Source organism: Nelusetta ayraudi, unplaced genomic scaffold, assembly GCF_046127955.1.
Source record: "Nelusetta ayraudi isolate G7.1 ecotype Tasmania unplaced genomic scaffold, CSIRO-AGI_Nayr_v1 ptg000023l, whole genome shotgun sequence".
NCBI classification, from domain to species: Eukaryota; Metazoa; Chordata; class Actinopteri; order Tetraodontiformes; family Monacanthidae; genus Nelusetta; species Nelusetta ayraudi.
The window spans coordinates 3,549,979-3,577,878 of NW_027466073.1; the positions used below are offsets into that span (position 1 = coordinate 3,549,979).

Below are 27,900 nucleotides of genomic sequence, written 5' to 3' on the forward strand. Positions count from 1 at the left end.
AAAAAATGACTCACACCCTTTAAATTAACGGTCTTCAAATATTCAATCAAAATCAAAAAGTGACTCACCTGGCCTCGTGTCCAACTAAAGCAGCCGCGAGGAAAGCTCAGACCACTGAAGTTCAACTTCTCTCCTCAAAAAATAAGGTCCAAACTTACGAAAGATTGTGGAATCTTTGAATAGCGACATCTAGTGTCTCAAAAAACAACCAAAATTACTTCCAGAACTCAGGTTGCAAGGTTTTTTGGATATCAGCTGCACTGTCTCAAACGATGAATCACTCACAATAGAAATAATAAAATAATCATGAGTATCATTGGTAGACACAATATTATATTTGACATTTATTCAGCTAACAGTACTTCCAATTGTACAGAGAACGGGGCAGGTGTATTAAAAATCAAAAATCACTCCACAGACCTTTGATCCAGACAGACAGACAGACAGACAGACCACTAAATAAGATGGTCACAACCAGTGAGTCACTGGTCAGTGCCAGGCAGCAACTGGTCTGTGCCAGTATCTTCAGCGCCTGTACTGGTTGTGACCACTGGTCTGTGTCAGGCCAGCAAGTGGATTGCAGTTATATTGGCAGTGGAATACTCAAACTTGTAATACACTCTATATTGTTGTGACATTATGTCCTTTCTATGTGTTATTACAGTCATTGCTCCATCAACTGTGCAATCATACAGGAGGTTATTGGCAAATTGCATCAAACATTTTTATAGATAAGTTTAAAATTATGAATAATTGCGCTGTAAGTTACGTTCAAGGTATGAAGTACATTTTCCTCCATAATCAACTGTAAACAGTACTGTTGCACTAATATGAGGAAAAGTACCATCCGCATACTATGTAACACCTATGTTGGTCTGGAACACAAGATAATCCTGAATTTATGTCTGTAACACACTGTCTCAAAGATGCTGGGGAAATTCATCCACCTACCTATTGTCCACCTATTATTAGTATATTACTACTACCACTACTACTACTACTACTGATGATAATGATGATGATGATGATGATAATAATAATAATAAACTGAGTATGTAAGAGCTATTCTCTGCCATTATGTGTTTGTCCACTAGGTGGCACTCCAGTTTAATTGGTGTCACACCCATTTTCAGGTGTTAGAGGTTGCCTGATGGGTGGAGCACAAACAGTTTCCGACCGCGTTGCTACGTAAGGCGTTGTGTCTGCATCATCAAGCTATGTCCAAGGAATTGATTGTTGCACGTTGGGCCAGGGTGATTTGCAATGAACTCGTCTTTGCAAACAAGTAAGTCTCGTCATCTTTGTGGACATAAACGATGCGACTTGTAGCAAGCGCGTCGAACAGGTGCCCATCAAGCAAGCATCTCAGGGGCTTCCAGCGGTAGGCTTAGCCTCTACAGAGTATATTTGATAGACAAAAGATTATGATCTCTGAAATTTATTAACCTAACAGACCAACATACAACTGGCAGACCACAAGATGCACAGGAAAGACCTCTGTAGAGCTGGTTGCAAGTGGTAAGTCACAGGTCAGTGCTTGGCAGCCACTGATCACGACCGGTGGCTCACTGGTCAGTGTCAGGCAGCAGTCAGCAAGTGCAAGTGTTGTGACACAGAAGTTGCTTTTAATCCCCAATAGACCACAAGATAGAATTGTTGTTGGTTTTTTAATGCTTTATTTACAATGACAATGGAATTAAAGCATGAGCTCAAGGGATTTAATATCTCCAGTCCAATGTAATGGAAAGGTGCTGGGGGAGTCCAATAAACAGTATCAACTGCCTGTATAGACAATGATATAAACACAAGAGAAAGAGAAAGTAATTGCATCGTCAGCAAACAATCACAAATCACTTCATACAGAAAATAATAAAATTGCACCTTACACAACGGCAACATCGACATCATCGTCCGCCCGACCTGTTGACGTCCCACACTGAAGGTGACCAACGAGAGAATCCGGCAGACGTCTCGTCCACCGGTTACACTATGGTAGACCGTCCCCTTGTACAGGATATAGCGTACGTTGTTCCTGTCGAGCGAGGCGCTCGTTCCCCGTGGGAGGAGGCGACACTTAGTTCACAGTCAGACTGTAAGAACCATAGTCCGAAAACTGTCACCCGCGACACCAGTATGTGGATTTGACAGACAAAAATTGATGATCTTTGATATGTATTCAGCTAACAGTACTGACAACACGTTCAGTGAACGGAGAAGGTGCATTAAAAATCAAAAACCACTTCACGGACCACTTATTAACTGATCCAGACAACAGACAGACCACAAGGTGCACAGGACAGACCACAGTAAAGCAGTCGCGACCAGTGTTGAGACCATTGGTCCGTATCAGACCAACTGGCCGCGACCAGTGTCTTTGGCGCCCCTAGCGGTAGAGAACACTGGTCCGTGCCAGACCAACTGGTCGGTACCAGTGTCTTTAGCGCCCCTAGCGGTAGAGACTACTGGTACTTGCCAGACCAACTGGTCAGTACCAGTGTCTTTAGCGCCCCTAGCGGTAGAGACCACTGGTCCGTGCCAGACCACTGAATTGGCTACAACTGCTGCTGCAAAAATCCATAAATTGAGAAGGTCCCCTAGTGGCCGTTAGCTGTAAAAAAAAAAAAAAAAAAAAAAAAAAAACATAGATTAGCCGCACCGTTGTATTAGCCGCAGGGTTCAAAGCATGGGAAAAAAGTAGAGGCTTATAGTCCGGAAATTACGGTACACCAAGTCTAATTTTTTTTTTTTAGAGATCTCCATTCACAGGCAGGAGGTTGTCAACGGAGAACCACCCATCATGGAATTCAGGGACCGTTGGCCTGCTCGTTTTGATGCAAAACAGGTATAGTGGTCTAAAAACTAATACTGAGCATTTAGTCTTTTCTTTTCAATTTAAACATGCTTTTGAACATTCATATCTCTTAAACATAAAACATTGATTGAGTAGTGATGCGTGTTCAAGTAAGTACTCCATAGTTCTTTAGTGCTAATGTCCAGATGTGTGCGTGTGTACTGGCGGGTGGTGGTGGGGGGTGGGAGATTGAAGTTTTGAGTGTTATTTTTCTAGATATGAAACTCTAATTTTGACATTTCTGTAATTGCGTGTCCCTGTTTGTGCTTTTATTTCCCATACAGATCAATGAAGAGTTCAAACGGATCACCACAGTCAACCTTCATGGCAAAACTTGATCAGTACCTCCCAAAAATAATGTCTGTGGTATCTTCGCGGGGAGGAGCTGCAAAAATTAAGATCCAAAACATCAAGAACATGCTGCTTCAGATATGAATCTTTGTTGCTGTTCATTAGAAAAGAAAGGACACCCACACACTGTTTACACTTAAGCAAAAAAAACAAAAAACGCTATATTTAATTCACATAACGTTTCAATCAGAGACCTCCAGACATGTGTGTGCATACAAATGGAATCAGGCCAATCATTATCGCTCGCAAGCAGAAGTGACAGGAGACACCTTGTGGCTTAAAGTGGACTCCTTCATCCCAACATCAGTTTATCAGAAAACATCAGTTTACCTGAATACATACCATAGATCATTAAAATATCTGCATTTTCATTATATATATATACACGTATATATTTTAGTTTTATGATAAATTGATCTTGTGATGAATAAAATGAGTCCACTCTGAGCCACAAGGTGTCTCCTGTCACTTCTGATAGCAAGCAAACAGTGATCAGGCACTGTGTACGCTACTTTTGTATATAAAGACCCGGATTCCATTTGTCTCTATACAACTGATGAAGGTCTTTGACCGAAATGTTGTGCAAATTATTAAATCTAGTCTTTATTGTGCAAGTGTAGACAGTGTGTGGGTGTTCCTTCTACTCCACCTACACACCTGTCCAATAGATGATTCAAGTATGCAAAAGATTTTTGTGTACCTGTTCCTGTTTAATTTAAACTGGTGATATTTGACCCGTCAGCTCCTTCCCTATTGCATGAATTCTTTCCTCTCTGAAATGATTGAACTTGAACATTTTGGGGAAAAGAAAAGTATTTAAGGATGAAGGTTTGGGCTTCATCACTTGCACTTTTTTACCCATAGCCTTCTTACCCATGGACCTACTTTGTTTCTGCATCACTCCACAATAGCTCTCCTCAGAATTGCTTGTTTACACTCTTGGTAGTTGCAGCTATATGGAAGTCATATGGTAGAGCAGGTCTAAGAATTTTTTTCCTTTTCTTTTCAGGGTGATGCAGTTGAAAGACGGAGAGAGGTTGCCATCCGCTGCCTGGTCGTGCATCTCGGGGAAAAGGAAAAGGATCTTGTCGAGGAATACTTGGTAGGCAACACTAAATCATCAGATCTTCACACTGAACAAGCTGCGTTCTTTTTTTAAACAAAAAAACTTCTCTTTTTTTTTGTATACCAGCATCCGAAAAGCTGTGCTCTGATTTGTGTTTTGATTTTTCTTCCATCAAAATGTTATACTGGCACTATAACATTTAAGATTTTGACATTAAGACTAAGGGCCAATTCCAATTCCTCCCTTAACTCCTCAATCTCAACCCCCCGCCCTTAACCCTCAATCTTTGGCCCTCAATCTTGGCCCTCAAAAATAAGTGTAAGGGTATCTCTTTATCTTCATGTAAATATTTAAAACAAGATTATTTTTTTTTACACACAGTTACAAATATTCAGAAGAAGCAGATAGCAGGCGAGGACCCAGATGCACCTATCCTGTCTTGAGCCTACAAAGTGGTTAAGGCGGTGATGTCGTCATTAACCCTTGCTAGGTTGCAGGCTCTGTTCCTTACATTTTCTACAAATGCTTTTGTTGCAGACATCATTTAGCTGTTGGGCTGCTGTAGTTTTAAAAGTAAAATAATTCCACACAACAGACATTTTAATAGTAAGCTTCTATCCTCACCATTGTTCATGGATGAATCTGGTCTAAAATAACTGAGCTGCGAGAAGTGGTAGATTTAGCTGCTTTTTCCAGAAAGCAGCAGAGTTGGGAGGAGTCTTCCATTTAACCAAGTTTACTCATTTCCATTTCTGTGCTTCTGACTTTAAAAGGATGGCAAAGGGCAGAATGGAGATGTCACCAACCAAGTGATGAAGATAGGTGTCACCAGAGGGGCTACAGCATCTGATCCAGCCAGCACAACCATCGTGATGGAGGGAACGGAGGTCCTAGGGGGCGTGGCTGTAGCAAGAGGCTGTGCCTTGTTGATGGCTCTGATATACGCACTCAATCTGAGCTGCCCAACAGAACTGAAACACACCTTAGAGGTATTTCAAAAGATGCTCCTTGAACTGGATGGCCTGAAAGCCAGCCCTAAAGTCATGTCGCTTAAAAACAAGCTGCGGTCATCAAATGAGGGAACACTGGGCATCTGGCAAGACTGTACTGTGAAATGTATGACACAGGGGTAAGCAGAAAATATGTGAAGTTTCATTTCAGGTGAACTATCCCTTTGATTTGTTGTGTACTGTGTTCCTAAGTGGTTCAGTTTTGCTTCTGATGTTAAATCCTTGCTGAGGTGAGAAAGCAGTCATATGTTCACAGTGTCATGTCTAATTCCACAGATGTAAACAGGCTCTATGTTCCAGGGAGCACTTAGTGTGACATGTTTTATATTGATGCAAAGCCTGCATTGTCTCTTGCTAGCTTTAAAACAAATGATAAACATAGTTTTATTTTGGTTGTCATATCAACTGTTAAAAAAAAAAAGTTTACAGCACTCTCACTTAAAAATATTTTGGTTGATTTAACAGTATATATTTTTTTTAATTTGAAATTGTATTGAAATGGTGCGCATTTTGTTTTTTATGTGTCTATTTTGTTTAAACATACAGATAAACGTGAGAGGTTTCTGGAAACATTTGAAAGGAACTGTTTATGGTTTGAAAATAAAAGGTGGAGTTGCCAGTTGTATTGACTTGAGTTAAGAATAACTAATACTCAATGTATTATCAATGCTAAATTTAATTGATTGCATAAAAAATGTAAAATCATAATTGTGCTATATTAATGATATAACAATATTGATTTATCTATAACTTACATGGAAATTTTTAAGTAGCATAGGGATAAATTAAATGGCTATTGCAGCTAAATTTACAACATTATCTACACAATTTTGAATTCAATAAATTAGGTTACTTTAACTTAATTTTGCTTACAGATAAAGAAAATCATGTTAGTAGTACTAGCATCAGTGTGTCAGTGCGACATTTAGAGCCTTGTTGGATATACTTAAATTAAACTCTGGTTGGCATTACTTAAAAAGATGCATGCAAATTGTTACCTCAATTTTTTTAAGTTGAGCCAGTACATTTTTTTTTTTTTAGAGTGTGCCTCAACATCCCGGTCCGCTGACCCAAAAGAAAGTAAATAAAAAGTAAAACAGGATGTTTGCAAATCGTTTCCGTGGTGTTTATTTTCACTTTGCACACAATCCACGATCGATTCTCGAGCACGGTGGGTACGCTATCAGCCCCGTGCTTGTTATTGTTATTGTTATTGTAATATAATAATTATATTTGGATCGCGAGAGAGTAGGGACAGAGTTTTTGATGGACAAAGTGGTCTATTTGGTACTACACCCAGTTCTACCGTGCGGAACCTAGGAGTCACTTTTGATCAGGACCTGACCTTTAATTCTCATATACAGAATGTAGGGAGGTCAGCTTTCTTCCACTTAAGAAACATTGCCAAAATTCGAAGTTTTTTGTCCTTCAAAGATGCGGAAAAAATAATCCATGCTTTTGTTACGTCTAGGCTAGATTACTGTAACTCGGTACTAGCAGGATGCCCAAATTCATCCCTTAGGACATTACAGTTAATCCAAAACTCCGCGGCACGATTGTTAACCGGAACTAGAAGGAGGCAGCATATTACTCCAATTTTAGCTTCCTTGCATTGGCTGCCTGTCAAATTTAGAATTGAATTTAAGATTCTAGTTTTAACTTACAAAGCTCTTCATTCTCAGGCTCCTTCTTATATTCGGGAACTAATTGAACTTTATCATCCTCCAAGAGCCCTTCGCTCTGAGGATTCAGGTCTTTTAGTTATCCCAAAAATTTCTAGAGTTAGATCAGGAGGTAGGTGTTTCAGTTTCCTGGCACCTCTATTTTGGAACCATCTTCCAGCCTCGGTGAGGGGGGCAGACACAGTTAGTTTATTTAGGAGTAGACTTAAGACTTTCCTTTTTCTTAAAGCTTATAGTTAGACTCCATCCACTGTCAGTTAAGCTGCTGTAGGCTTACGCCGTGGAGGGAGATCTTTCGCTCCCGTTACAGGGATCGTTGCTCTGTGCAGGCGGAACCTTTATCACTCTCCTCACCCAATCAATCTTTTACTCTATCCACTCTGTCCAAGCTCTCATTATGCTTTGTACAGTATGCTCGATATGCATGATACTGCCGCAGTCTCTGTGTCCCCGGCAGGTGATGACCACTGCGCCAGGAGCTGGATTGTGCTGTCCTGGGGGTCTTGCTGTCATCGCTTCATCCCACCGCCACGCTTAAGACCTGGACTAGTCCTATCGGCAGATTGTCCATCGAGCTAGGCTCTTGCCTTCCAAAGCATGGACACTTACACTCCACATGGACAGCAGCCTTGAATTAGTTCCTATTTTTTGTGTTTATATCCGTTTTGCCTGGTTGGTGTATCTGTTTTTCACTCTGTCCTGTCTGCCAACCTGGCTCACTCTGCTCCTTTCTCTCTTTCTCTGTCTCTCCTCTATCTTTCTACTTCACCCCAACTACTCATAGGCAGATGATCGCCCTCTGGAGTCTGGTTCTGCCCTAGGTTTCTTCCCACAGGGGAGTTTTTCCCAGCCACTGTCGCATCTTGCTTGCTCCGGGGGCCCGGTTGGTTCTCTCTGATTGTATAAAGCGCTTTGAGACGCCTTTGGCTGTGATTTAGCGCTGTACAAATAAAAGTTTATTATTATTATTATTATTATTATTGTGCGACACATGAGCTGCCGGCTAGCAGCAGCAAGTGCTTTGCGCACGTAATTACGTTATCAACACAATTTATCGTTATTACCGCAAGATGACATTCTCACGAGGTAGATTTTTTGCGACTCGGGGATATATCGCACATCCCTGAGTCACGGCTCCTACAGCACGTGAGCAACATGCGTTACAGCGCGATAAAGTAATTGTCTGCGTTAACTTGCCCAGCCCTAGTTTTTTATTATTTTATCTTATTTGCTATCTTATTTTCTGTATATGTTTTTACTCCACGGTCTTATAGCTATTTTATTATTATTCTTTTCTCTTCCTTTCCTGTATTGTTTCTAGCTCTAGTGCTTCCTCGTGGGGGGCTCCTCACTGAGAGGGGTGTCATCGGTCTGGGGACCCTCTCAGTGGATGATCCCCCTGGGTGGCTGTTTCCTCATACTGTCCCTCAGTGCCCTGCTATTTAATTTTAATTTTATTTATTGATTTTTAATTTCCTGACTGTTCTCTGGGATGTAGTGTGGGGGTGGGGTTGATAACCTGTATGTGTTTTGGGAGGAGGCAGATGGATTTTATTTGTTCTTTTTCTTTTATCTTTATTCTTTATTTTTATTTTAATTGCTGTTAAGCACCTTAGGTTGCATGTTATTGTATGAAAGGTGCTATACAAATAAAATTTCATTTGATTTTGATTTGATAGTTGTTGGTTTTTTTTGGTATTTTTTTGTTATTTCTATAGTGTGAACAGGGGCTTCGCCAGGAATTTTGGGCCCCCTGAAAAAAACTAATCAAATGGGCCATTTTTGAGCAATGCTTGTCAAAAGCTTTTCATAACATCATCACACAGCTGTGTGATGATATGTTTGGCCAGTTGTTTTATTTTAAGTTGTGTAACCCGGTGGTTAAAAGACAATATTTCATCAGTGGTTAAAAAGTGTTATAAAAATTATTATTATTATTCTGTTTATTTTGTTATTGAATTTTTAATATAGTTTTGGATGTGAGAAGTTTAATGTGGGGGAAAATGTTCATTTTGAGTGTGGGGTTATATTGTTGTTGTGGGGTACTGTTGTTTGATTGGCCGAGAGAGTGGGAACACCTAGCAAGGCGGGGTGGGCAAGAAATGAGTGAGACATGCGAGCGAGAGGGAGACGAGAAAGAAAAGGTAGAAGCTAAGCTGTCGGTAAAGATTAATGCCAAGGTCAAAAACAGTTTAATAAGGTGTCATTGCGGTACCGCTAGGTTATTACTGGTTTTTGGTTTTTAGGTGCAAAGACCTTACTGGCAACTCGCCAGTGCAAAGTGTTTTTTTTCCCAAGCAGGGTGGAGTTACTTAGCCGGTCCGAGTGTTGAGCTCACGTAGCTCAACACGTGCCTGGACTGAGGACGGCCAAAAGACTGCTGAACTAGTGAATCTGTCGTGCCAAGGAGCTCCGTACGCGTGTGCCGGCGACGCCCAAAGGAGGACGCCGGCGGACGACAGCTGTTGGGGTGAGCGAGAGGCACGGGTTAGCCTTCCGGAGGAGAGGCTAGCCCGGCTAGCTAGGAGCGCCGTTTTTCCGACCGTCGGCGCCAGTGAACGCGCCGTTTGGGCTCCGAGGGAGAGCAAAGAGATTGCCACCCAGTTATCCTTTCAAACAGGCCTTCAACTGGGTTTTTTTTGTTTGTTTGTTTAAGTTTATGCCGGCTTAGGTCATTTAAGTACACTGTGACTTAGAAGTGTGTTTTCTTTCTGTTTTCTTTGAATTTGAGTTATAGTAAATTCAGAACTGCTATTGCTTGTGTCTGAAACACAACCATTTTTTATTTTCAAGTGTTACTCAACATCTATTTTGCTTTATTGTCCTAATTAGTTATTTTTCATAATAGTGTGTGTCGTTTTTTCTGCCCAAGTGTGTTGGTGCATCATTGGGGGGTTTCACTTTTGAGGAGTTGTGTGAGAAAAAGGGGGAAATTTGCATGATGTAAATAATTGTTGTAGTTAAGTTAAGTTGTGTAGTTAAAATGTTGTAATTATAATGTGTGATGTAATTTATAATTGATTTTTGCAACAAAAAAAAAACAAACACAAAAAAAAAATTAACAATAAAAAAAGGAAACTGCCAATAGGAAGACCTGAGCTACTGCTGGGACTACTGGGACTCCCAGTGTTCTTCTCACCAGATGTCTGCTGATTTTTAACCTCACCAGTTTATTGAACCCACTGGTCACCAGTTGGCAGAAACTCAGTGTGTGGCTACCTTTAATGGAACTCCTCCTGACTCTCTCTCCGTGGCTCCACTTTGTTTGGACCCCAAGTGCACTGGAGAGAAAAAAAAAAGTGCTTGCACCGATGATATCATCAGCGTGGTGGAGAGGTGGTGGTCCGTGGGGGTGTTCTCATAGGAATGCGCAGGATGCTCTGCCCCATTACAGCCGTAATGAAGACACACTGCACTTGAAGCACTCTGAGGCTCACGAAGCAACATCTGGACATTCACCGTAATAAAGAAAAGAAAATGAATTAAGCATATTGATGATGTTTCTGCACCACTTTGTCCCATAAGCTGCTTACGGCAGAGAACAATAAACATCTTATTTGGGCCATTTGGCTCGAAGGTGGAGGCTCTGAGGGGGACTTCTTCACCTTTAGATTATCCGGCTGCACGTTTGGTCCAGATTGAGTTTCAACGTAGCTGTAAACAGACGAATCAACAACAATTCCCTGCTAACATCTGAGGATGTCTGCACACGATCCACAAAGACAACAAACCTGACCAATCAGTTTTAATGGTTTTCATCTGGGGAGGGGAGTTGAGGGAGTGGGGGGGTTGACGTAATGCTGCATTAGTTTCCCTGTAAAGCAGAAACATCAGAATGATTTTGTAAGCCTGAAGCATTCGAGAGACCAGCTGCCAAAAACTACAGTTCAAGAGCACGAAAAGAAAGCCAAGGACGTTAAGGCCCCACCCTCAGCTTGAGGCACCACCCCTTAGCTGGAGGCCATGCCCTCATTGTCTCTCTGTCTCTTCTACACATAAGAAGACAGTTAAACTGACAGATGTCAGAATATGATGACGTCCCAGGCGTATCCCCCTTGGGGTGTGGAGGGGGCTCTGGACAGCTATGAGCTGATAATTGGGCAATAAAGGAAAATAACCAAAATTCAATTCAAAGAATAACAATAGATGGGGATTTTTCACAGCGATGAGCAATCAATCATCAGGTTGTTTCAAACATCAACAGACCATGTGGGTCTCTCTCTCTCTCTCTCTCTCTCTCTCTCTCTCTCTCTCTCCCCCCCCCCCCCCCCCCCCCAATTCCACTGGCCAAAAAACGTGGGGTTTTTTTGAAAATAATTGGCATTTGGTGACGGTGGAATCTGCTCACCGAGCCGCGCGACAAAACGGATCAAACAACCCAGCAATCAACCAGGGTCAAAATCGGCTCCGATCGGCTTGCGATGGAATCCGGAAACCCGGGACAACACCACCTTTCGCCCGCTGCTCGCGCACAAAATGGACCAGACGCCGAAACAATCGCTGCACGGCGGGAAGCGGCCGTGGAGGTGCGCGCCGCTTCAAGTCTGGCGGTAACGACGTCATCGTTCCACTACAGCCAAAAGTGACCAACAACTAAGAACACTGGCCACCGCCGGACTCTTGAATTCTGTAGCACTTCATCATGCGATCTCAGCGCGATGACGTCAGCAGACACGCAGCGGTGAAAGCGGAGGGGGTGCAGCTTGGGGTGCAACCCAGTTGGGTTTGGTGCGTGGAGACGGAACTCAATGCCGATTGCTTCCGCGACGTCCCGCGTCCAAAAACATGGTGTCATCCCGCTAATTTTAGTGGAACAGAGGCTATATGGAAGCGATTGAGCCTCGCTTTTCACTTCAGAAGCTGATGATTTCATCTGCTGCTGCTACCAACAGCTTCATAAACAAGCTCTTTACATCACACTGGAGTTGTCTCCTCTCCAGGCTGCACTCAGAGCAAATTCCAGACTTAAGCGCCTTTTCCACTGGCCAAAAAAACGTAATGTAGTCCTGCTATTACTCTGCATTTGGTGGCAGTGGGAAAGGCTCACCGAGCCGCGCCGAAACTTTTCAAACAACCCGGCAAGGGACCTGGGTTGAAATCGGCTCATTTGGCTCGGCTCCGATCGGCTTGTAGTGGGGAAGGGAGACCCACAACGACATCACATATTGTACCTGCCGCACGGGGTGACGTGGAGCGTTATGTGTGCTACTTCATAATATTGCGCCAAAGGTGTTCGATTACGTTCCATCAGCGCTCGAAAATTGTTTATTGTCATTGTCCTCTTGCTTTTTTGCTCGCAGCTCGCACAGAGAATAGACCAGACGCCGAAACGATCGCTGCACAGCGCAAGCCAGCTGCGGAGGTACGCACCGCTTCAAGTCTGGTGTGAAAGACCCCTTGCGGAACGATTCTACAGTCAACAGTCCCCAACACCAAAGAACAGCTTTAGAGTGGAATTTACGTCTTCCTACTGCTGGATCTGAGAGACTGACGGACGGATGCCCACCAGATGCAGCTCCACATTAGCATCTGATTAGCGTCACATTAGGACGCTGGTATTAGATTAACAACTGCGAGTGCTGGAAGTCACTCAGTCAGTTTCCTCGGAGCTGCACCTTGTCATCACATCTGTTCTCCTAATAGTTGAAACTCATTGGATCTTGGAGGTGCAGCTGCTGCCTCAGTGCTGCTGGTGTCAGTGTTTATGGACTTTGCATTCGATTCAACCGCCTAAATGGTTCTGCTTGTTCTGTCTGGAAGTGTGCGTGCAGCAAGCTACGTGCGTGTATATGTGTGTGTGTGGAGGATGTGTGAAGTGCTCCATTGAATTAACACCTACAGTTTTTGTCTTCCCGACAATTAAGAAAAATAGTTTTGTTGCTTTTAAAAGGGGCAGGAAGTTGTTTTGGATTAAAGTTGTGTTGACGTGTTTCACTTGATTTGATTTTGAACCTCACAGAAAAATATATTTAATATTTGATGAGCTGGTTAACATTTCATGTTTATGCAATACATAAAGCTGAACACTGCAACCACTGCATTCTTGGCCAAATTGACAAGTGACACTTCCTATTTAACACACAGTGTTGTTGAGAATGTGGAGATGATCGGGGAATCTTTGCATTTGTGTCTTGAAGCCGATAATAAATCTCTCGTGGAACAATTTCTTGGTCAGGGAATACATTACAATGATGTTAAGGCATATAATAGAGCTCAAGTAGGGAAAACTTTTTACACTTCAAAGCAATATGTGAAATCAAAACGAAGGAAAAATTCCACTGTTATTTTTTTGATGCAGATGAAATATGGCCAGATTGAATTATTGTGTGCCTTAAAAAAAACAGTGAATGTCAAAGTGAGATCAAATTTGCATTTGTCAATGAATTCTCTGTTGCAGGCATAAATCTTATACAGGATACTCTGACAGGTGGGACATGTTTTCATATTGTGAGCCTACTTGAAGCTCCCGTTAAAAGGACAGTAGTTGCACTTGAAAGCATTTTGGGAAAGTTGATGTGTATTGATCTGTCCTCAAAGCCTGGTATTTTCTTTGTTGTACATTTCCCTAACAAACTTGAAAGGGACTGAAAATAGTGTGAAGACACAAGATTACATCTTTGGGCCACCGATTCACAGTTTGTATTGTAAACTCAAATGGTAACAAATATTAACTCTGAGCTTTTAAAACATATACATTGTCAAACAGCAAGGTAACCTGTCTTGAAGTACAAAAAGTTGATTCAAATGACGGCTCCGAATTTGATTATGTGTGTTCACTTATCATATCTATATACATTTTTAAAGAATTTGTATTTTGTCGCACTTACACAAAGTTTAACTGACTTAGAATTCAACGAGTGCTTGTGGAGAACTCTTGATTTGCTCCGCCTGAGATCCCAAAGAGACACATGCATTGAAAATCATTTTTTGTATGAGTTGCATAAATGATACTTTGATGAGAATAGACAGAGGTCATGCCGAGACCTCCCAGATCGCTCTGCCTGAGATCCCAAAGAGACACAGAGAGTGAGAAAAATCTGAGAATCATTTTAGCGCTTGATGAGATCTCCATTTCAACTTAGAAATAGACTACTGTGAGATTGTAGATGCCTTGGCGCTCTAGAGGGGGAAAAAATGAGAAACAGGAGACATAAGGCATTGTCTCATTTTGGTTTCACACAGACCTCAAAGTTGTCTAGGAGAAATAAATGAAACAACTTTGAGAGCTCACCTTGGCAAAATCTTTCCTCTCCTTTTTTTTTTTATTAGATATTGACTGGTGATTTATGTTCAGCAGTGATGGGGAGATGAGGCATCATGACGCGTTTCGACACATTGCCAAACTGTATTGATACTATGTTGATACTGTGTCACTGAATACTGACACCTGCTGGACCTTAAAAATCCCTACAGGCAACCTAGTTGACGGACTCAACTGACACTGATTTGATGACCTAGTGTATATACACAATAATATAATTGAAGTCATTGTATTATATATTGTATTATTTCATATATTCATTTAAATTTAAAATATCTTGGATATTTTTAGATACGGTCAATAAATAATGTGAACATGTATCATAACGTGAAAATCTAAGTGAACGTGTTGTAAATGAGGATGCTTGTGACCTGATTTTTTTTTTTTTTTTTTTTTTTTTTTACAAATTTCATTAAAAAAAAATATGTTCTTCCAACGTTTTGAAATTGAGTCTGTTACGCTTTTTTGAGACAACTTCTCCAGCTGTAGAAAAGACTCGCTCACACGGCACAGATGAGGCTGGAGTGCAGAGAAATTGTAAAGAAAGCTGGTAGAGGTGTGGATAAAAAGGAGGAGGATCCTGGGACCCGGCAATATTGCCCTGTGCCAGGTATCTCTGCACCTCCTGGATGGCATCAGCTGTGGCACTTTTGGTCTGCCTGTCCACTTCGATGTCAACATGTTGCCAAAGGTTATCTAAAAAACAACAAATTGGCATTTTAGTACATGATTTCCAAACAACAACAAACAAATAATACTGAATAACATGCCTGAAGTGGGTGCAGACAGCTGTTGTGAAGACGTTCCTGGGGCTCATTTGTGCGTCCGATTACAGACGCACATTCTGACCGCAGTCTACTGATGGCCTCGTTGCACTTGGAGAAACTGCGGAATCCGAGTGATTTAAATCTGGGGTCTAGAAGTGTTGCTCGGGTCAACACACTTAATGACTCCAGATTGGAAGCAGTGTCTGTGACTCCACACTTCAGGTGTTCATGTAGGTGTATGGCTGCCTGTGTGTGCAAGGTTGAAGCATTACGCTCTAGTGCATGATAGAGCATCTTCATCATCGGGATGACCTTTGACCCCGACTCTTGCCTCTCTTCAGACAACTCCACTGTAGCTTGATGGAAAGGAGCAAGCACAAGAAGTGTTTCTCCTATGATGGTATACTCATCAGCTGTAAGTGGAGTCACATCTGTTTTTAGAGAGGCCAGAGATTCCCACACTGGTTCCCTCTCATCATATAGCCTTGACAGCATTTGATATGTGCTGTTCCAGCGTGTTGGCACCTCATTGATAAGTTTCAGGGTTGGTCGTCCCATCTGTTGCTGCACTTGAGCAAGCTTCTCCTTGGCTGTAGTGCTTGATCTGAAGTATGTGACAATGTGCCTGGCTTTGTGTCTGATGGAAGGAAGTGTGGGGATCTGATCACATGATTTTCTAACTAATAAATTGAGACTATGTGCAATGCAAATTGATTGCCGAATTTGGAGCTGTCTAGTGGATGCAATCATGTTTGGTGCTGCGTCAGTCACAAAACACTTTACTTTGTCGGTTATGGCCCAGTCCTCCATCATGCCCCTTTTGACTTGGGCCAAATTGTCAGCAGTGTGACTTTGTGGAAAGTATTGCACTCCCTACACAGATGTACACAACTGCAAATTCTCATTAATGTAGTGACAGGTAAGAGCCAAGTAAGCCTCCATGTTCACAGATGTCCACATGTCAGCTGCTATACTCACTGCCACAGCTTGCTGTACTTCCATTTTCACTCGTTCCCGTTCCTCCTCATACTTTTTGGCCACCATTTGTTTGATGGTCTGAAAATTACACCAAGTCAAACCAAAAGCAAATCAATATATTTAAATTAAAGAATAAAATTTAGATACTTTTACTTTTAGATAATACTTAAGATGATTTCTACACAAACCTTTCTGGTTGGCAAAACATATGAGGGCTCAAGGACCTGAACCTGTTCCCTGAACCCTTCACTCTCAACAATGCTGAGGGGCTGGCAGTCCTTCAGAATGAAATTCAGCAGAGCCTCATCCAGCACCTGCTTCCTGGAAGCTTGATGGTTAAAAATGAAGTAAATAATAAATGAATAGGAATTAATTATCAATAAAGCAACTGTGAATAAGTTGTAGAGTGGCTGTATACCTGAGTTTATCCTGGGTGCATCTGGGACTTCATTCGCATGCCTGGCCCTATAATGCCTCAGCATTGAAGAGGTGCTTTTATTTAAATATGATAGTTCTGTCGAATAAATGCGACATTTAACCTGCAGAAAATAATATGAATTGTAAACTAAGAGTCACTTTGAAATGAATTTGAATTCAGATAGATCAAGTGGAAACTCTGAGAGGAACAGGATGAATCAACAAGGATATTAAAACAAATACCTTATTTTCGGACATGAGATCAAAATGGTCCCACACGGCGGAAATCTTTCTCTTTGCTTGAGGCTGCGCCATAATTCTCGGCCGATACATCCCATTGACAGATGCGCTTCCTTATAAACACAGTTTGGCGCGTCGGTGTCAGTTCGAAACAGTTTCTGTATCGGTCACGTGACTTTCTTAAAGCGATACGCGCACCGACACGGGGTTTTGCTCTATGACCTCGACGCATGCGCCGACGTATCGGTGTTGCCGGACCCATCACTACTAGTTAGTCTTTTTCCTCCTTGTGAGTGATTTTTTGTTTTGTCCCAGTGGCACGAGACTACCTGGTGGTCAGTGTTGGTGTTGTTGCATCGGGGCCTGGACCAAAACATCTGAAAAGTTAGCAATTTGTTTTCTGGCAACAGGTTTGACTTTACTGGTCCCAGTCTGACCTTCAGTCTGACGGATGAGAGGAAACAGCTGCACATAATCAGTAGAAGCAGTCCTCCACACCTCACAGGAGAAGAGCTCCTCCTGGAGTTGCTCCTCACGGTGTTGACACATAGCTACAGTTTCTTGGCATCCATACCTGGGTTCAGGTTGTGAATAAGGTTTTCCATCATACAGAAACCTCACTTTGTATATACAGGAACTTTGTGATGCCACAGAGTAGACAACTGATGGTTCTCAGTTCTGGTCACTGGTGAAGACGGAGGAGAAAAACAAGAATACATTAGAATAGAACTTTTGTTAGTTAGTCAGTCCTTTTTCCTCCATGCGAGTGATTTTGATTTTGTTGTCAGTGAGAATAGGATTACTTATAGCCTGTTTTATTTGATCTCTCTGATCTGCGGACAATTAATTGTGTGAAATAAATTTACTTGTTTTCCGTTAAATCTCTGTGTCTGAGTCCTGCCTCAAGTCCCGGCCTGACAGGGACGAAGCTAAGGTAATTAAGCATGATTTTAATTGATGGTTTGCTTTTTAGTGTTGCACTTGTTGGTTTGTTGGATTTTCTTCTTTAAAGTAAGCATTTTTTTTTTTATGATTACTCAATCTGTTGTATTTATTGACATGTAGAGGATTATTTTCCTAGTATTATAGTGCAAATCAGTTTAACTTGCCTGAGTTGCTCAACTGAAGATGTTTAATTTTATCTGTAGCCTGTTTTGCTCAGGAGGTGTAATAGATTGTGGAATCTTAGTAGACGCTGCAGAGATGGGAGAGTGGCAGCGATCAGCTCCGATGACCGTGGTGCTTGTAAATAAGGCAAATGCGCCATCTAGTGGGATCCAAGGCAATACAGGACAAGTTCAAATGGATGCAGTCATAATGATATGATTTGCGCTGGGGCTGGGCGATTTTGAAAAAATCTTGTATCTCGGCATTTTTTAGCTGAATGGCGATACTCGATCTATATCGATATTTTTCCGCAATGTAATTTGGTTCCCTCGAAAGCTCTCTGCTAATTTTTTCGCTAAGGCAAACCCTTCAAAAAAAACACAAAAACTAAGTTATCAGTCGTAGCCTCATACCAAATGTCAAACAGGCACCTTTATTTATTTCTTTTTTGTCTGCACAATATCATACTGTATAAAACAATGAAAAAAAAAACTGCCTGGATAACCTTTCCTACATAACAAAAATACACATAGCAACTAATTAAAAAAAAATACTGTGCAATTACGCAAACTGTAACAGGCAGACTTGTTTGGTTGGCAGTTGTGCAAATCACAAAACGCAAAGTGCATCTCTTCTTTGTGCAAATTTCAAATAACAATAAAATAAAATAAATAACTGTCCTGCTCTACTGTTGCAATGGGGGCCATGTCTTTAGCGATATAGTAAGCCACCGCATTCGTAATTTCATGCCATTTTTCACTCTTCCGTTCATACGGCACAGCACAACCGAAAGAAGTTTGAAGTGTGGTTTGTTTCTGGGCAGGAGGCTGTGGAGGCTTTGTGGTCTCGGTGGCGGCACGCAGTTTAGCACTTCGTATTCCACTTTGTGGCGTAGTTGTAGATAGCGGAAGAGATTAGTCGTGCTCGAACTTTTGGTTGCAACAGGTTTGCGACACACTTTACAAACCGCATTTTGCTGATGGTCATCTGAAACTTTAAATCCGAACCACCTCCAAATGATTGAACCATTGTTTTTCTTTTTATTAACCAGCTCGTCGTCAGCCGCGCACTCGGGCTGCGGGGGAGGAGTTCCACTCACAGAGCGAGAGAGGCGGGGCTCAGTAAACTCGAGTGAGTGGAGAAACAGTTGTGAACAGGCGGCTCAAGGGAAGAGATGTATAAATTGGCGCCACCCAGAGGCTACGGGGCGAGCTGGGGAATGGAGAAAGGCAGGTGGCGCTTGTGATCAAGAAGATTAGCTGCCACATGTGGACTCTGAGGGGAGCTCTAAGAATTGGCTCATTCAACCGACCAACTAGCCAATCAGCAGCGGCGTCACAGTTTAAAGGCCCCCCTCCTTCCTTGTTCTCTCTCTCACTTTGACTTCGGCACTGGACAGCCAGGTTTGTGGAGGGTGGGTTGGAGCAAGGTAAGGACGGGGTACCCCATACATTTATGCACGTAGAGTCACTAAGTCTTAAACTCACCAGGTTATATCGCTTATTGCTAACCCGAATGCCATACAAGTCTATGAGGGTCAAAGGTCAACTTTGTTCTAGAGACATGGGGCCACTTGCGTTTTCATCAGGAGCCCCCAAGAAGCGCCCACAGCAAAATTGGGGCTTCTATCCCATGAGGAAACCCGAAACCCTCACTCTAATTCCAGCATTATCGCTAAACCCTAATACAGTGAAAATCTATGAGGGTCAAAGCTCAACTTTGTCCGAGAGACATCAAGTGTTTTTTTCATGAATCATTCATAAATGTTAAGAGTTTGCTTAGTGGAGAATTCACAATAAAAATACACTGACACTGTCAAAGATGGACTCAAGCACTATTATTGAACTATACTGTGTGTTTTTTGAGTGATGTGAAGCTTTTGACAAGCGCTGCGCAAAGGAGGCCCATTTGTTTTTGTTGTTTTGAAGGGGGCCCAAAATTCCTGGCGGTGCCCCTGAGCGGGCATCTCCAGCACTAAGGCAGTGGAGCTGCCGGCCACGAGAGAAGAATTAACCAGTCCATTGAAACCATTTGTTTGGTCTAGTGAGTGGCAACAGTCCTTTGAGGATCTTAAGTGCCTTCTCAGCTGTAACCCTGTCGTGTCTGCTCCAAATTTTTCCTCATTGGCTAGAAGCCCCAAATCTAGCATGGGCACTTCTTGGGGGCTCCTGATGAAAAAGCAAGTGGCCCCATGTCTCGAGGACAAAGTTGAAAATTCACCCCATAGACTTGCATTGAATTAGGGTTAACGATAAGGCTGAAGTTAGGGTTAAGGTTAGCTGAAATTTAGGTTAGGGTTTCGGGGTTCCTCAAGTATTACAAGCCCCAAATTTGGCGTGGGCGCTTCTTGGGGGCTCCTGATGAAAAAGCAAGTGGCCCCATATCTCTAGGACAAAGTTGAGATTTCAACCCATAGACTTGTATGGCATTAGGGTTAGCGATAAGTCTTATATGTTACATGTCCAGAGGCTCCTTTCTTTGTTTTCCTCTTCTTTTCTCCTTATGTCCTCAAGGAAGTACAAGATTGGCGCCACCCAGAGGCTACGGGGCGAGCTGGGGAATGCAGAAAGGCAGGTGGCGCTTGTGATCAAGAAGATTAGCTGCCACCTGTGGACTCCAAGGGGAGCTCTAGAATTGGCTCATTCAACCGACCAACTAGCCAATCAGCAGCGGTGTCACAGTTTAAAGGCCCCCCTCCTTCCTTGTTCTCTCTCTCACTTTGACTTCGGCACTGGACAGCCAGGTTTGTGGAGGGTGGGTTGGAGCAAGGTAAGGACGGGGTACCCCATACATTTATGCACGTAGAGTCACTAAGTCTTAAACTCACCAGGTTATATCGCTTATCGCTAACCCTAATGCCATACAAGTCTATGAGGGTCCAAGGTCAACTTTGTCCGAGAGACATGGGGCCACTTTCAGGTTCATCAGGATCCTCCAGGACACACCCACGCCAAATGTGGGGCTTCTAGCCCATGAGGAAACCCGAAACCCTCACTCTAATTCCAGCCTTATCGCTAACCCTAATGCCATACAAGTCTGAGGGTCAAAGATCAACTTTGTCCTCGAGACATGGGGCCACTTGCGTTTTCATCAGGAGCCCCCAAGAAGTGCCCACACCAAATTTGGGGCTTCTAGCCCATGAGGAACCCTGAAACCCTAACCCTAATTTCAGCTAACCCTAACCCTAGTTTCAGCCTTATCGTTAACCCTAATTCAATGTAAGTCTATGGAGGTCAAAGGTCAACTTTGTCCTAGAGACATGGGGCCACTTTCAGGTTCATCAGGATCCTCCAGGACACACCCACGCCGCCAAATTTGGGGCTTCTAGCCCATGAGGAACCCCGAGACCCTCACTCAAATTCCAGCCTTCCATCTTCACCGTCTCTGACGTGCACCTGGGTTGGAGGTCAGATGATGATGATCATCATCATGGTCATAATAATTGGAATTAAATTATGTGTTGCTATTGTGTGTTTCTCACTCTGACTTTGGCGCCTCTCTTGGTGTAGCTGACAACCAGCTCCACCTACATCCAAGCACACACAGCTGCGAGTTAGGACTTCCTGTGTGTTTGTTCACCATGTGTTGTTCAAAATATTCTATTTTTAGATGACTCAGCTCTTGTCAGTTTGTGTTTTTTTTTTACCAGTGTTAAAACAACTCAAAGAACAGTCTGTTTTTAAATGACACAAATGAAGTGACTTTAAGCCCAAATTGTGCAAAAACACAATTTCACTCACTGTGTTCTCCGCCTTAAATTTCGTCTTGCCTTCAGACGGAGACACAGACAGTCAAATCTCAGCTCCTGAATGCAAAGTTCTCCTCAGAACAAAGTTTCATGAGTGGAAAAGATGCTCCCACCTTTGGCTCTCTTCCAAAGTAGAAAGACCACCAGGATGCACATGACGACGACCACAAGAAAAACTGCCACAAGGTGGCGCCACCATTCTGGAAGAAGAAAAATACCTTAATTTGTATATACAGGAACTTTGTGATGCCACAGAGTAGACAACTGATGGTTCTCAGTTCTGGTCACTGGTGAAGACGGAGGAGAAAAACAACAACATGGTAACAAAGTTCACCCCTGCAGACAAAAGACACAAACAGCCTCGTTTCCAGGAATCAAAGGTCAAATATTCCTCATCATCTCTGCCCATTCCTCCAAGAATCAGGCTCCATGGTGGAGAGCCAAAACAGGGTGACCCACACGCACACACACACTTTAGATTAGTTGTAAATACCCACTGGAAATAACAGACAGATAAATGGTGGCCAGATCTTGAATTGAACCACTCCATCTCCTTCTGCAGGTGAACTGTCCAACAAGCTCCTCAGTGATCTTGATTATTTCCAGTCACTGGTGAGAGACAGTTGGCCATATTCTTCTACATATTGTTGGGAAACCTCCTTGTTTTGGCGAAATGTCTCGTTAGAGCTCCCAGCAAACAGCCAGTGAATTCCCCTACAGCTGGGAAGCTGTTGTCCACAGGGTAAAGTAAGGTTGTCTCCGTTCCTGATGGCAACAAACTGAGGCTCTGCAACTGTAAGAATATAGGAAACATCAAGTGGAAGCATTTCCAGACTGTATTGAACTCAGGATGTTAGAAAGCAAACCTCAGTTCCTCCATCTCAACATTGGCACCATCGTTTGTGAAAAAGTCTTTGGCATTTTTTCAGTTCTTACCTGCAACAGAGATGATGAGTGTGGCAAACACACTCACACACATCTTCACCCTCTGGCTTCCAAAGGTTCTTCCGTCTCGCTCCTCCACCCCTGTGCTACCGACAGCCATCACTCTGCTAACTTTGAAGACGAAGTTGAAAGAAAAAAAGATCTCTGATGTTTGAGAGTTGTATCTTTTCTCTGGAGTCTCTGAGGTGCTCAAATTGGAAAACAGAGGAGATCAGTTCAGCTTTCTGAAACCTGGCAGCCTGGAAAATATTTCTGCCACAAGACATTCAGCTGCCGTCTTCTGAGGAACTGAGGCTTTATATCGAAAGTTTTTTGTTTTAAATATGGCATCATGACAGGAAGTTGCAGTTTAGTGTGAAACCAAAGCCAAGGGAGGAGAAATGACTTCCGAACTGCAGGAGTCTCTTAATTTCTGTCTCCACTGTCTGTTCTACAAAACTGCAGGTGTCATTGTGTTGTGTGCCTCTCTGTCATCTGCCTTCAGAAATTGGCTCTTTTCAAAGTAGAAAGTCCACCAGGATGCACATGACGACGACCACAAGAAAAACTGCCACAAGGTGGCGCCACCAGCCTGGAAGAAGAAAAATACCTTAATTTGAAACTTGACTTGTTTCAGAGGTGAATCCTCCAGAGTCTGAAGAAACAAGATCCACCACACGTAGCTGAACCACCTCCAGGCTGAGGCTCCTCAGAGTTCCCACCAGTGTTCCCAGTGCTCCCAGAGGCACAATACCACATGGTGGTCAGTGTTGCTGATGTATCGGGGCCTGGACAAATAGAGACCAAAAAACAAAAAATCAGTTTCTCCTTTTCTGGCAACAGATTTCACTTTACTGGTCCCAGTCTGACCTTCTGTCTGACGGATTAGAGGAAACAGCTGAACATCATCAGCAGAAGCAGTCCTCCACACCTCACAGGAGAAGAGCTCCTCCTGGAGTTGCTCCTCACGGTGTTGACACATTCATACAGTTTCTTGGCATCCATACCTGGGTTCAGGTAAATAAGGTTCTCCATCATCCAGCCACCTCACTTTGTACCTTGTGATGTCACATATCAGGACAACTGATGGTTCTCAGTTCGTGTCACTGGTAAAGACGGAGGAGAAAAACAACAACATGGTAACAAAGTTCATCCCTGCAGACAAAAGAGACAAACAGCCTTGTGTCCATTAAACAAAGGTCAAATATTCATCAGTGAAGAAGCTTCAGGAGAAAATCTGAACAGAAGAAGGAAGGAAAGTTAAACATCAAACCAACAGACTGTTCATGCAATAAACTGAAAACAATCGAAGACAATTACAACTTCTTCAAAACATCTTCATTAAAATCATCATTTCTGGCCAACAGCAGCTTCACTTTGTTGCTGAGAGCCAATCAAAATGTGGGACAGAATGATAGAAACTGTGTCCTGTAGCTGCTGCTGCCAATGTCTGACTTTATGAAGAACAGCCACACACACACACACACACACACACACACACACACAAACACACGATGTAAATACTCACAGGTAACAACTGACAGATGAATGGCAGCTAGTTCATAATGTGCATCGCTCCACTGAGGAGCTTGCTTGACAGTTCAACTGCAGGTGATCTTCATTATTTCCAGAGAAAAGTCACTGGTGAGAGACAGTTGGGGTGAATTCCAATTCCTCCCTTAACCCTCAATCTCAAAAATGTGCGCTCCCGCGAAGTGCAAGTGCTGTCCCGATTCTCAGAACGTCAAGTTGCGGCTGTATCGCCCTCAATATTGACATTCTCCGGCACCACCCTTGGGAGTAAGGGCTACCCAGAAAGCATTACGTATTTTCGCCAGGACATCTTCGAAAAATGGCGATGAAAAAAGCAAGCTACAAATGGAAGTATTTTCTGAGTATTTTCTTTGGCGTAAGGCCGCCCCCCACAGTCTGAAGACGTAACTGCACTTAAGGGGTATCCCATTTCACAAGTCACAAGATAGCCCTTACACTTATTTTTGAGGGCAAAAGATTGAGGGTTAAGGGCGAAGGTTGAGATTGAGGATTAATAGAGGAATTGGAATTGGCCCTTGGCCATATTCTTCTACATATTGTTGGGAAACCTCCCTGTTTTTAACCAGGTGGATCACCTTGTCAGAACTCCTCACAAACAGCCAGTTAATTCTCCTACAGCTGGAAACTGTTGTCTAAAGGGTTATCGCTAACCCTAATGCCATACAAGTCTATGAGGGTCAAAGGTCAACTTTGTCCTAGAGACATGGGGCCACTTGCTGCTTCATCAGGATCCCCGAAGACACATCCACGTCAAATTTGGGGCTTCTAGCCAATGAGGAAAAATTTGGAGCAGACACTACAGGGTTACAGCTGAGAAGGCACTAAAGATCCTCAAAGAACTGTTGCCACTCACTAGACCAAACAAATGGTTTCAATGGACTGGTTGATTCTTCTCTTGTGGTCGGCAGCTCCACTGCCTTAGTGCTGGAGATGCCCGCTTGCTCATGACTGCCATTCTGAGGCTCAAGCAGCTTCAAAACTAGTTGGCCCATCTGCAAAGAGGAATGTGTCTGATAGATCATCTCCGTACTTCTTCGTTATTTTAAAATTTAAATAACATATAACTAACTGGTGGATGGTTTGGGGGGGGCTTTTGTGTTCTCTGTCCCCAAGTACAGGTTACAACCTCCACTATTGCTTCTTCTTCAACACGTTGTCCTCATCTTTAGCAATTATGACCAACTGCAAAAAGTTAATTAAGACACATTGAGGTCTAAAACTCATTTATAATGCAGTTTTGCAAAAGTTAACAACCAGAACATGTACAACTGTGTACAATACAACACTGCGTAAGGCCCTTAAATGGATTGTGTTGTTCTATGTGCAGTATAACACAGCCTGAAGGCTTGACAGTTTCTGATGCTGTCTGCACTCCACTTCTCAGGTCCTCATAGAGCTCCCAGACACAATGAGCCCTCCGGCAATAAGACACATAATGGTGTCAGTCCTCCTCGAAAAGCAATTATTGCCCTTAGGATGAATTTCTTGCCTTGGAGAATCAAATTGAGGGGAAATTCATTCATCAAAAGTTCTCGCTGGCAAGTATTGTTTTGGGGGGGGCAATTGGAGGGGCACCTTTCAAGGTCTGTGTCAAACCATAACATGTCTCCAACACCATAGCTGTGAGTAACTGTCCCAGGACATCGTTCCTCTCTCACAGTTGTGCCTCTGTCAGCAGATGGGACCTGAGATGGGGCAGGATTTGGCCTGAGGCAGGGAGACTCTGGAAGGCTCAGTCCTTGTTCTATGGCTGTTTGAAGATGAGCCATTCCAGATTCCTGTAGGACAGCAATGGATGGGCACACAAGTGGAACTTCCCTTGTTGTTGGTGTATGGAGTCGACAATGCTCTGAGGAACATTGTTTTCTGATGTAAACACTTGCGATGTTCCTCATTGTCCTCTGAATGATGGCAGTAATATTGCATTGTGCATCAATTTGCAGGGTGCCCGAACTCGACGGTGCACTTTCAAACAGTGTACCCAACAGTTGTGCCCTCTGTAAATGCATCTGCTGAGACACTCCCTCAGTTGTGATGGCTTTCACCAACTGAAGTAGCTGGTTGTCAGTTTCCTCACCATTAACCAGGTTTTGGAAATTAACACTGTCAGAGTAAGTACGACACAAGCACTGACAGAAGACATCAAACACACACGTGTTTAGTACACAGACTCTTGTGTTGTTGATATTTCCATTCCTTAACAACGCAACCTTTATTTTCTTGGTTGTCACAGATGGATCGGCGTGGAACCACTCAGGACAAGGACAGAGGTAGGAAGACCCTTTCCTCTTCTTGGGTGGAATGCCGATGCCTCTCCAGTTCTCAGTTTCATCGACTGGAGCTTCTCTTGATGGTCCGGGCTCAAATACCAGATTGACATCTGGAGCCTCTTTGACAATTGGTAGTACAGAATCTTCCGTCTCTGTGTAACGGGTGTGCAGGATAGTTGGTCTCAGAGATGACTTGAGGGCTGTGTTTTTCGGCTTTTATGTGCCTCATTTATGCAATGCGGAACTGTGCAATTTATTGTTATATATTACAATACAGTCGCCAGAGCAAGAGGAAAGGCCAGGTTTTAAACTTGGTTTTAAGCCAGACTAAGCTGGGGGTGTGGTTGAGCCGTAAGAGGAAGACAAATGATGGGGCAGAGGTCGATCCCTCCGTCATATGCAAGAAATTGATCCAGTCCAGACTACGTGTTGATTTCATGTTTTACAGGAGGGCAGGGGACTTGGAGGTTTTTTTTTGTGAAATGTGGACTTTTAACGATGCGTTGTGTGTGGTGACAAAGGGGGAATTATTCTTTAGTGACATGCTTATGTAAAAGTTTTATTCATTTATTTATTTCTGTATTTATTTATTTTGTTTGATTTATGAATCTAAATAAGAGCGGCAATTAGATGTTATTTTTCAAAATTAAAATCAAGAAATCTTCTTCTTCTCCTTCTGAACGGGGCACCTGGTGATGTGCGCTGTGGTCGTCCTCCTTCAATAGTGGCACCAGCCAATCACTCTCCAGCACCTGGAACACCAAGAAGATCCACACAGGGCCGACTGCGCCACTCAGTGGCCAACAGGACACATTTCAGACAGGAAAAAAACTGAACAGAAAACAGAGCTGACATTATAAATACATACACAAATATATAAAGATGATACACCATTGACTTCTGTCCGTCAAACAGCCAGAGTCCAGACTGACGTGATGGAAATAAATTCACGTAGATACAGGAACACATTCCTGGTTTGGTTTGGTTTTCTTCCACTGAGGATTCAGCTCCACCAGTGGCTTCTGGGACGTCTCTCCCAGTAACCACAGCAGCTTGTAGGGAGAAGCAGTCTGCCAGCCACCAGGCTGCACTGGGGTCAAAGGTCGTGACACGCCCACACAGTGTTGGTGCGTGCAGCTTGCTGTTTGGCTCCACTGGTTGTAGTTCTGTCAGCCACGAGTCGATGGAGCTCTCCTCTTCACTCTCCTCATCCTCACCACCACCTGCAAAGATAAGAAGATACAGCAGGAGTCAGGACTCACGGTCCTTGAACGCATCATCACAGAGATGTTGACTGTTGATGGAGATGATGGAGTGACTGGTGAGAAGAAGCAGACTCTCAGTCACATGTCAAGTGTGGAACATATGAGCAACATGTGACCATGGAGTGTTGGACTGATACTGAGGCCTGATGAAGATGAACTGATCAATAATTGAGTGGTGAACTGAGAGAAGAAGCAGTTTGGCAGCAGATGTTGGATGAATGAGGAGCAGCTGGATGTCACCATCCTCCTCTCACACTGTGACTGGGAACACTGGACCTCTGCTGTGGGATCAACTGGCTTTGGTGCTGGAACCATCATCCACTGCTTCCAAACCAGTACTAACCTCAGAGTCTCCAGTTTACAGTCTGGACCCTGCAGAAAACCACGCAGCACCTCCACTCCTGAATCC

At 43.1% G+C, this 27,900-nt stretch overlaps 2 long non-coding RNA genes across 5 annotated transcripts in view; both read right to left on the reverse strand.

Annotated features, from left to right (window-relative positions):
* The window catches only part of LOC142889680 (uncharacterized), an 81,338-nt gene extending 58,441 nt beyond the window's left edge, over positions 1–22,897 (reverse strand). For 2 of the 4 annotated variants that reach the window (XR_012926871.1, XR_012926870.1), the window contains exons 1-3: positions 22,415–22,897; positions 21,976–22,271; positions 17,061–17,308 (exon numbers count right to left, since the gene is read on the reverse strand). This is a non-coding gene — a long non-coding RNA (uncharacterized LOC142889680). Of the gene's footprint in view, positions 1–16,932; positions 16,987–17,060; positions 17,309–21,692; positions 21,766–21,975; positions 22,272–22,414 lie in introns of those variants that run through there. The other 2 variants (XR_012926872.1, XR_012926869.1) reach the window with 2 other exon arrangements.
* Positions 22,898–22,918: 21 nt separating this feature from the next.
* On the reverse strand, positions 22,919–23,429 carry LOC142889686 (uncharacterized). The gene is made up of 3 exons (XR_012926879.1): positions 23,273–23,429; positions 23,095–23,190; positions 22,919–22,994 (listed from the first exon to the last, which is right to left on the reverse strand). It is a non-coding gene; the product is annotated as an uncharacterized LOC142889686 (long non-coding RNA).
* Between the last annotated feature and the right edge of the window lie 4,471 nt (positions 23,430–27,900).